We start from the raw sequence: 11,991 nt of genomic DNA on the forward strand, positions 1-11,991 counted from the left end.
TTATTGTGTTAGAGTTGAACCTATATTATTTGAGCTTATTTTCTTTATATGCCATTATTTTGCTGTTATTGTTGTTGTTGGTTGTTAAAAGTGAGTATCAAACTTTTCCAACCTCGCTACAGCTTTCTTCGAGGTTAAGCTTGCTACTTATTTAGTACATGAGGTCTGTTGCACTCAACTATACTTTGCAATTCGTATGCAGATCCAGGTGTTGTTGATTGCACTGGTGGCTATTAAGTTGTTTATCCGGATTTGCTTGGTGATTTCGAGGTTGCACTGCCGTTCCATTTGCAAGCCTTAAATTACCTTCCTTTATCTATTGTTACTATTGTTTAATCATTCAGGCAGTATTGTATTCTGTTCAAATTTTGTATTTTGTACTTCATTGAGCTCATGCACTCGGTAGCACCAGATATTGGGTGGTTTAAGTTGTTTTGTCATTTTGACTTTTGTTATTTATGTTATTCAGCACTTGAAACTATTTCTTATCACTGTTAAAGTTTATTTTTGCATATATATTGTTGGCTTGCCTAGCAAGCAGTGTTAGACGAGGAATTTTGGGTCGTAACATAAGTTCAGATGGTTGATTCTCCGTACTAAATTGCTCAATCGCAGAGCTCTAAGGTTAAAAAATGAGAAACTTATTTTGAAACTTGGGCTATAATTTTCTACCAAGGACCCTCGCGATCGAGGCCTTATGCTTGCTATCGCGAACATAGGCATGGTATTCTATCACTATCATGAGAGAGACATCATAATCAAGAACCTACCTTGGACCAAATCTTTGCTACCCTAGACCAGCTCCCATGTTGGCAGAGGTTGGCTAGGTCAACTATCCTTGTGATCATGAATTGGTATCTGTTATCATGAAAGTCAATGGAAACTGCAGCCCTCGGGATCGCGGTTGCACATTAACTATGTACCAACTCAGTTTTTCAATTCAAAATTAATAAAAGACATGGGAAAGCTTTGCGGGTCTCAATCCAAACCATAGCAACAAATCATAATCACAACAATAATCCATAAGCTTGTATAAAACACAATTTAGATTCAAAATTACAAAACGAGGGGTTGAATTTCCATATTCTCTCCTCTTAAATCAAGATTCGTCCTCCAACATGTCTATAATCTTACCAAAAGTGTAAGTGTGGACATATTTCATGAATTCTCACCTTGGACTCCTAACTAGTCTCGTTGATCAAATGCCCAAGAATCAATTTTCAACATTGTCTACCCATAATAGCCGCAAAACCCGCTCATAAGCCAAACTTCCATCTGACTGCACCAAATTAGTTTCAATGATTTGAAATGAGGCATGAATATACTTTCGGAGCATAGATACATAAAACACTAGATTGCACAACCTATAACTTCGATGACAAGGCAAGTCTATAGACCACTATACTAAACTTCTTGTCATCTCATAGGGACTAGCATACCCATAATCAACTTGCGCTTCATTTCAAACTGTAACACACCCATCTCAGTGAAATATTCCAAAAGTAATCGATCAATTTCCATGACTTTGTAGTCATGACTTCTAATATACACGTAAGACTTATGCCTACGTTGTGCTATCTGAAGCCTTTCTTGTATCGGTTTAACCTTTTCTAAGGCTAGTTAAACCAAAATTACTTCCAAAATTTTTGTGTCACCCGATTTAAACCACCCGATTAGAGAACTAAGTCATCACCCAAATAAAGATTCATAAAGGACCATATGAATTCTAATATAGTACTCCCTCTACTTTAGTTTATGTGACACACTTCTTACCAAAATTGACTATTTTATTACAAAGGTGAATTAATAAGAAAAAAGGTACTTACATGTGTATAAAAGTACAATGAAAGGGGGCCCTTAGTGCAAGTATAATAGCATAGGGGGTGCAAGGGCTCTTCTAGTTATAGGCTATCGCCCATTCCTAGTAGCCGTAGCTCTATCTGTTCCCTATTCCATTAAAGAATGAATGAGAATTGATCTGACAACAACTGGGCAAAATACATATGTTGATGATCCTATTGTTTCCGCAAGCACATTCTTCATTTCCAAGATTTATTTTCATCGTAATTTTTCCATCTGTGGGTGCCTATCCATTCATTTTTTTTGGGTGTATAAAGCCATAGAGCGATTCATGCTTCTATCTTATTGTATGCTCAATCAGTAATAAGTTGGCTTCACCTCCGAGGATTAGTCCGATCTTATGAAGGGAGAGGAAATTGTGGGCGGAAGCTACCCTGTAATCTTGCTTTCCTCATTTACATGAGAGACAATATATTGTGCACTCAAGATGATGAATGCCACAAGAGAGATAGAATAAAGAAGATTTGTCTCGATTATGTCTCTATCTTTCGGTATCTTATCTCTATAATACAAATAATAATGGGTGGAGAATATTTCTTTAGTGCGAGCATAAAGGAAATGAATGTCAGTGCGAAAAGGGAAGGGCATCACAGAAGGGAGGTAGACCTCCTATAAGCATCCGTCTATCATGACTTCACAAATAAATAAAGGCTAGCTTCAAGAGAACAACAACCCTCCATAGCGAGAGAGATCCCAATTCCAGATATGTTGTTTTATCTCACTCGATGACTTGATTGGAACATTCTTATTTTAATATGCAAAAAAAGAGGGGGGATATTTTTCTTCACCCGAGGGTTCATTCATTATGAACTAAAAAGTGGTTGGATGATTAGCGAGGTCTTAAAAACATCATACAATTCATGATCGACCATTTCATTTTTGCGAAGATTAGGAGGCTAGTTTGATTGAGGAAGCCACTTTCTTTAATGTGTACTTGATGGTCTACAAAATCATATGCATGACGCTTTTCTTCTTTTAGTCCAATGTCTCTTTTATCAGGACAAATAACCCATTTATGATTAGGGTCCCTAGGGCCATAACTCTTATTTGTATTTTACTTTTTATTGGTGTTGTTGGGAAGCAGTCATGCATATAGAAAGAGTAAAATAATGACACTACTGAGTAAAGGGATGGCTTTTCAACCCGTAGGAGAATACAATAAAAATACTGGGGCATGAGTATCTGAGGCCCAAGTGAAGACATAGATGTCGAACGGATTAACAACAAACAAAGGCGATTGAAAAAAATAAAATAAAGGGGGCTTACTCGTAAGCTATGAGGTTAGTTTTGTAGGATCAACTTACTGCGAAGTGCCCATTAATGATTTGTTTATTTCATGAATGATCCTATTAGTGAATGATGTTATCAGTCAAAATTTGATGAGCGCAAAACACAACACTAAATTATTGCTTGTTAGTTAAAGATAGTATAGTTAAATTATCATCTCCACAGGGATTGGAGTTAAACAATGTTCAAGTACTTTCTAGCTTAACGCTATTATGGATGATTAATACTTTGGCTGGGATGATTAATAACTAAAATTAACTATGAAATTAAAGAAATTAACAATTGATCACAGAAAGAACAACACCGAAATATCACTGGGAGAAATAAGGGTCGTGATAGGATAGGTGCAAAATAGCTATTTGGGATCTAAGTCTAGTTTAATTCACTCTAAAGCTCTAATGGTTTTCACGAATTCACTCGAAGATTAGTTCAAATGTGTTGCCAATACTCCTCTCCCGATTTAATCTTAAGTCTACGAGGTGAACTAATATAAAGCACTGTGAAAATATGCAAGCATGCGTTAATGGATTAGTCTTTAGGAAAATGTCTCTAGAATATTCTTTGATTTAATCAACAATTCAACAAGCTCTTTCATTTACTTAAAAGAATCACTGAATTAAACCAAACAAAATAATATGAAGATAATCATCAAAATATTACTCTTTCGATTAAATAAACTGGTAAATAAATTTGCAATCAATTCAAAGCACCATAAACGAATTCAAGCAAAGAACTAGAGTTAAAATGCACAAATGTCAATCAAAATACCATATACGTTAAACCCTAGGGTAAACTACTCCATAATCATGGAGAAAGTAATCACAAATAAAGTTGAATAATAAGAAAACATGAATTCAATCCAAACTCAGGTGTTGAGTTGAGAAAGGATGATGAATCCTTATATTTTGAGTCTCCAATGCTCTTCCAATCTACCGTAGGTAAAAAGTCCCTTCAAAAATATATTTTTGATATATTTATACCATGTTGGAGCAGGCCCGGACGAAACAACTCTTTCCAAGTTGAAATAGAAAAATACTTTGTAAAAATTGCATAGGCACGGCATACGGTGCGCCGCCCCACGCAGCGCTACTGTGCAAATTTTCTAGAGCAAATTATTTTCTTCATTATGTAGACTCTATTCTCGACCTCCGAACGTGATCCTGGTTTAATTCTTTGGGCTTTTACTTAAACTTCAAAGCTCCAAATTATTCGATTTAGCTCCTGATTATCTCTTTAACTCAGAATTACTTCCTGCACGGCATAAAACGCATAATAAGTGCAATTCACTATCATTTAAGCTCCAATCCATGTAAAGTACAATAATTAGAGTGCAAAACGCCGCTAAAACACATGTTCTAGCCTACCATCAATGAGCGAAAAGACTGTGCAAGCTTTGTTATGCCAAAACCTGAATGTTAAGTCAACAACACTTCCAAATTCCACTTCTTCCTGTCGGCCTAAGCCTTCTTAGTGTTTTATCTATCCAACTAGGGTACCTTTTATTATTCTTTGATCCTTTGAAACTGCTCACCAGAAGAACTGCTTTCTCACCTTTCAGAACTGAATTCGATTTACCAAAGGATCGAGAAAATTTCCCTCATTTTGGTGAATTTGACTAATCCTGAAATCCCTTTCGACCATCATAACCCCTAATCAGGGAAAAAGTGATTGGATTATTTCTATTATTCAGAATGACTATAATCGTAATTTTAACTCTATTATGATACCTCCATCTGTCACAATTGGAATCGAGAATGGAGGTGACTTCGCTGCACTTGTTTATAGTTGGAAAATCCAACTTGAAGGCCCTATTACTACTGATTTTGCACCAATTAGAAAAGGGTATATGTAACTTCAACAAGCTTTTTTGAAGATGTCTATAGCATATGTTTCCTACAGTTTATGGGCCAGAGAAGAGAGCATCACATCAAGTGAATATCAATTGAAAGAGTTGCATCAAACTAATTTTGTTTGAGCCTTGAATGAGCTACATTCTTTTCGATTTGCTTGACTATGGCTCCACATTCTTTACAATCATAAGCTCAATCATGAGGGTCCAAAGAGATAGAAAAGTGTATGCAGACCATGGCTAATCTATCGATTATATTCTTGCGAAGAGAGATCATATTCGTGGGTTCATGTTCTGCCCATAGGGGAGGTTCTTAGTGAAAGGGTTTACGCTTATCATCTAAAGCAGACTTTTGAGTTGGAAAAAATGCGAAAATATTCCATTTCGGCCTTAGCAGCCTTGCTCCTTAATCAGTGGGGATGATCATCTCAAAGTATGGGGCAAAGGATATTGCATTTTGTCTATCTCCAGGATCCACCACAGGTTGGGATTCAGAGCGAATGATATTGGATATAGCTAAAGCATCAATATCAGCATCAACAGAAGAATCAGACTGACCGACACCATTCAATTGAGATCCCGAAGGCTCAAAGTTTTTGCTAGCTTTGAAACATGGGCCGAAGGAAAGAGGAAGACCAAACAAAGTAAACCCTTTTGTTATATACCCTATACCCACCCAAATTCTTATGTACACAAAAAGGATCATAATTCTTTATGTGTGGATACCAAGCTATCTTATTAGTATATTTACAAAAAAATGCCTTTGATTCTAAGATATAGAGGTAGTTAAGGACTTGACTAAGTACTAAATATGGGATTGAACAACACATGAGTAGGGTTTATGAAAAGAAAGCTCTAGGTTGTACTCTAGAGGTAATGTTATATTCCATTCTTTCTCTCGACTTTATCTCCAGCTTGTGTTTCAATGGCGAGTAAGGTTGTCAAGCTGTTTTTGCATGTCTGATCCGATCGTTTAGTCACTCTTTCTATGAGATGGAATGAAATATAAATCGATGGATATAAAATAGAATGAATTCAAGGAAAAAGTCATCAGTATACTGTGGTCCAGATTGAGGAAGGGACAAACATGAATCGGAAAGAGTTACTTTCTTCATAGGAGAAATGGTGGGTGCGCGCTAAAGCTAGAGCAAACTGGGAGAAATTTACTTACAATACTTAGTTGGCATTCATGTGTTAAATCTATCCTCTTTAGAAGAAAGACAAATATTCCTTGCTCATTATTAGACAATCTATTATTCATAAACTTTGTATGGGAAAAATCATTTTCATGGGAAATACTTCTCGCTTTGCTTAGCCTTACCCATCCTCTAGGGGGTATTTTAGTGATACGTTCTATACTTCCTTCCTTTCCCATCTATTGTCACGACCCAAAACTAACTCATTGTGATGACACCTATCAGAGTACTAGGTAAACCGACTACGCAGACATTTCCAACACTTTAAGCTTTGAAAGACATGGAAACAATTCAATTTAAGGAAAACCTTTTAAAATAGAATATGAAATAATAACTCAATACAAAATCCTCCCAAAGTAGGGGCGTCAACGAGCACATGAGCATCTATATAAAGATATAGTATGGTACACCGTCTAGAAAACAAAACTGAAACATAAAATGAAAGATAAGGGAGGAGAGTCAAGGTTTGTGAATGCCAACCAACTACTTCGATGATCTCCGAAGGTCCGGACTCCGTAACTCAGCAATCGCCATGACCGGAAGCACCTGGATCTACACACCAGGTGCAGGGTGTAGCGTGAGTACAACCAACTAAATAAGTAACAAGTCTAACCTTTGGATTGAAAGTAGTTACGACCTAGCAGGTACAATTCAATATAGAAATAACAGTACAAAAATATGGGCATGCTTTCAAGTTCAACAGTTAAACTCGGTACAAGTAATAGAGATTAATTCTGAATGATATGAGGAATATAACCTCTCTACATCTACATTCTAATGCACATGCTATATGTGATACACCACATTGAAAGCCACATGTACTCACACTCTCAGAATACTCAATCATTCAGTATTGTATATGGACAATCCAGTCCAGGAAAGATCCATCCCAGATATATGTACATCAACTGAAAGTCAGTCAGTCACTCGTACTGTATAAGGCCAATGCAACCCAGAGGAAGATCCATCCCCGAATTTAAATGATTCAGGCAAGATCCATGCGCAAGAAAGATCCATCCCTCAATATTGTTTACCGTAAAAATGGTAATAACAATTAAATTTGTTAATGGGACTATAAAATACGTGATCTATTTTTATGCTAGTTGATAAGCAGTTGATAGATATGTGAAGCTTAACGACGAAATATGAACTATAACAAGGTTATGATCAAACCGAGGGGCTTGCTGTCCGGGCCTCGGACTGACCGATGAGAGGCCTCGAGGTCGATGCATGGGCTCAGACTCAATCTATCGGGGATAATTAGGAAAGGGCTAACAATTAAGATATAATTAAAGGAGACTCTTTATGGACAATATCAAGAAATAAATGAAGAACAAGTATGAAAGCAATAAATGAAAGAGGTAGTCTCGAGCGAGTAAGTTAGAGAGAGAGAGAGAGAGGGAGAGAGAGAGAGAGAGAGAGTTGTTATTGATCTTGTGTAGAATAGTTGGAGCAACAGCATCTCCCTACAAAGTGGTGAGGACCCCCTTTATATAGGAGGGGAATCCACCATACAAAATACATTAATTGTAAAACATGGAGATGGGACGGCTAGACGCGACGCCTTGATACAGGCTCTGGGTAGGACAACTTTGTTAGACTTAGCCGTGTGCCTAGGGAACTCCCCATTTTACTCTAGCCTCGATCTACGTCCTCTTTAAGTCAAATCTCGATGAGCTCCGAGGGAGTGAAATCAGTCACATCTTCGCGTCCTCGGGGTCTTGAGATATTCTTCTAAAGTGACTCGATAGCAAGAATTTAGACCTTCTGATTTCGCCACATACAGATAGTCTCCGCGTTTTTCAGAATGAAGCAATGGGAAATGATTATGATACCCGACTCCTCGGGCTTACTGTGACAACGTCATACCGATAATGCAATCTACGACATGAATTTTCATGATAAGCAGGACATACCTTGGACTTGTCTTTTTAACGCTATTCAATGCGTTGTGGATCCTGTTCTTCAAAGTGGCAGTACCGCCATCAATTCAAATTTTCAAGAACACAGTAATTGCGTTCGCCGGTCAGTCTTCCAAAGGCCTCGATGACCGTGTCATTATCTCCTATAAATGGGAGCATTCTGGCATTATTTTTCTATCCAAGTGTCTTCATTTGCTCATTCATCCCTTTCTCCTTGCCATCTGCCTCTTTTATTGATCACCATGTTTGGAGTTCAGGACCTTAAGGTTGTTTGGTAGCATTCTGATAGGTCGTGTCGTGGCCTTTTGCCTGAGCTCCACTTTGTCGAGCCTGATTATACCATTATGTCGCTGCTGTTGCTATTATTACGTCTGCTTTCTCTGTCCTTATTGGCTCGAGATGATGATATATGGGGGTTGACTTTCCTTGCTTTAGAAAGTTCTTCGGACTATATACTGTTGCTCATAAGGGGGCTCGGATTATACACCACTGCTCACCCTCATACCTCGGCTCGACGTGGTACTTTTCCCCGGGCTGGCAGCTTGCACTGCTCAATGTTCCAAGAAGTGGATTCAAAGTAGTCGTGCAAGCGAGGCCTATGTTCACCAGGTTTGTTTCTCTCCTAAGTTCTCTTGGCCAGTGAGGGTCCTCGACCTTTGGCGGGCTATGGCATTTTTTTATCCCTCTCTACTTCTCGATGTATCCTTTGGGGATATCAGTGTGGAGGGCCGGAATAAGGCTTCGGAGGATGCGGTCCCGAAGGCGTTGTTGCAGGAGGTGGACCTCCGAGAGTAGACTAGGCTCTAGGCTTTTTCCATATGTGTGCATCCCTTTGCTTTTTGTTTCTGCGTAAGGACCCCTTGCAGGCTTTTGTAATTGTATGTAAGGATCCCTCGGGGGCCATTGTTAGCCTATATTTATGAAATAAAAAGACATCTTCTTTACTTTTGCTTTGATATTGTCATATTCTTGTGCAATTGCGAGGATTTTGAATGTATGTCTTTGTTGACGATCGTCAATATCCAACCCAGGTGCGAGCATTCTTTTCGATTTCTGGTTGATAGAAATGGATCCTTTCCAAGCTCATCATTGTTTCCTGGATTAAGCTTGAAGCGGTCTGATAAACCCGGGTCATCGGGACCCTCGAGCCTCGTATAGATAGAGCACCGAACCTTGAACTTTAAGAGTGGCCTCTGAGTGAAGGTCAGCTTCGGGTACTTGGGGATTTACTTTGAACTTGATGTAAACAACCTTTTAAGGCATTGTAGGCAGGTCTCTGAGGAGGGGTTACTCATATTTAGGCAACTTCCTGAGGTCGAGCCCCTATAGACAGAGCTCTAAGTGCTTGTTTTTCTCCTTGAGAGGAAACTTCAAGGTCGGGTACCACCTCAGAACTCGTATCGAAGCCGTCGGCCTCCCAGGGCCTAACCTAGGTAGGCGAATCGTTGCTATTTCCCCACATCTATATGGGGTTACTCCTGCTTCTTGGAAGATCCCATTATTTTAGATATCTATCCTTCCATTTTGGCATCGAGTCCTTCATTATCTTAAGCGCAAAAGTGTTTGTGTAGGTTCCCGCTTCAGTTTGCAAGTTCCACCATAGCCATGACTGCTACTTCAGGGTCTGTCCGGTAGAGAGGGGAGAGTTCTACCATAGCCATGACTTCTACTTCAGGGTCTGTCCGGCAGAGAGGGGAGAGTTCCACTCCCAGTGCTCAGGATCCACGAGAGTTTACTTTGAAGACTATGTCTTCGATAAGAGAAGAGCATCTGGAGATAGTGAGGAGAGACTGTGGATGGGGAAAGGGGCAGCTTTGCAGGCGCTCCCCACGGATGAGGGTATCACGGACCTCATCGATGGATTCTTGAACATTTACTTGTACCCTTTCGTGCTAGGCCCCCTTGATAGGGTCGTGCTCGATTTCTGTTTAAAGTACCAGGTTACTTTGGCGCAGATACATCCGTCGTTTTGGCAAATAGTGTTGATGATGAGGTTCTTTGCGGAGAAAGCAGGGCTTGAATTAACGCGCAGTCACCTTGTCAGGCTGTACCGTCCCTTTTATCATCGAGGTCTGCTAACCTTGCGGTGCCATTCGTCCACGCCCTTATTACTGATGGTAAGGAAGATGGAGATCGAGAGTGGATTAGTCAATTCGTCCAGGTTCGGACGACTGGCGTTATCCCTATGGAACTTATGCCATTCCCCGAGAAATGGAATTACATGCATGACTGGAGCATCTCGTGCTTTCTCAGATTTGCTCATGGTAAAAGATAGTTTAGTAATCGTGTTTCCTTCTTTTTTGCAGCAATTTCATAGGCGCTAGGCGAAGTTCCCGATCTGCCCAGTTGGGTACGGAAGCTGGTGACCCATTCGACTTGTGACGAGCATAGGTGGCGAACTGTGTCCTGGAGCAGATGGGAAGAAAAACACCATGGTATGTGCATATGCTGCTTTATCCTTCGTACATTTGGGAAGACAGTTTCCCCTTTTCATGCATTAATCTTTCTATCGTAGGTATCAGAAGGTCTCCAAGGGCCAGGCTGCATTCCTCCGGAGAGGGGGAGGAGTTGCCAGCTTCCAAGCAGAGGGACAAAAATGATAAATAGGATATGCATTTGTAGTGCGATGGAGCTTTCAGCAGGGCAAAACGGGTCCGAGTCTTTGAGGAAGGGACTTCGCCCGTGCCTGTTGTACCCATAGTTTCCGGCCTTATAGAGAAAGTTCCCCTGAGCGATCATGCTTTGACCGAGGTTGGTTCTTCCAGGGCCAAGAGGGCTAGATCAATAGAGGTGTGCTCGGTCTTCGAGGAAGTCTGCCGACTTCACTTTGCGGTGAGTTTTGGCACAGGCTTTCCGAATCTCACGTCTCTCCTTTCTTATCGAGCTTTTCTCCTGCAGGCCTTTGACAAGCTTATATTTGAGCTGCTCCGTCATGGAGTTAGGCTCCGAAAATATCTGGATGAGGGTTGGTTACTTAGTCTCCTTTGTGAGGAGAAGGAAGTTGGGTTGACACACTAGCGATATGAGGCGTACCGGAGCTCAAATTACGAGAGCTATTTGATGGAGCAGGTAATTTCTCGTGGTATGTGTTTCACTTTTTAACCTTTTGGGTTAATCTTTTTGCCTATCCCAGGTGCAGAAAAAGACAGAGGCTCTGGCACGCCTTAAGAGTGAAGCCGATAGAGTCAGGAATTACTATGGCGAGCTAAGAGCTTAGGTGGAGGTTCAGGCTTTAGAGGAGAAGGGTGCCTTGACTAGAGTTCCTGCATTCGAGGCCCAATTCCGCTTAGTTTGTGATAACGCTTTAGTTCAAGCAGAAATGATCATGAAGCTCGAGTCCGAACTTTCGAAGGTCAGGGCTGAGATCGTTGATGCTCGAGCTGAAGCAGCTTTGAGCCGAACTAAGGCTGACCAGGAGATGGCGATTCATTTGAAGGATGCTACCAATGCCTAAGCCGAATTGAAGAGGGCCCTCTATTGTGAAGAGAGGATCAAAGAATATGCTCGTTGCAGATCCCCAAGAAGGGTTCTCGAGGAGATTGGTGCCAGGGGTTTTGTTCTCCCGTAAGAGCTGGCGTGAGCGAGGGCGGACAAGCGCGATGCTTGGTCATTCCTATCCGACATCGAGGAGAGTGAAGATGAGGCTGGTAGGCCGTAGCCCTCAAAGGAGGGGCGTAGACTCTACCATCTTGTTTGTGGTATTTCCAAAGCGCATCTGTAGACGGAGGATGCACTTTTTTATGTATGTAAATAGAAGAGAACCTGAAGCTTTATTTCTCATGTATTCCTTTCTGCTTCGCTTTTGACAAGTTGGACTGGTTTCGGAGTCGGTGATGATCTTTAGATTCGTAGTATAGCTCCGGGGCTCATCAGTTAT

Source organism: Nicotiana tabacum, chromosome 1 (assembly GCF_000715075.1).
Source record: "Nicotiana tabacum cultivar K326 chromosome 1, ASM71507v2, whole genome shotgun sequence".
Taxonomy (NCBI): domain Eukaryota; kingdom Viridiplantae; phylum Streptophyta; class Magnoliopsida; order Solanales; family Solanaceae; genus Nicotiana; species Nicotiana tabacum.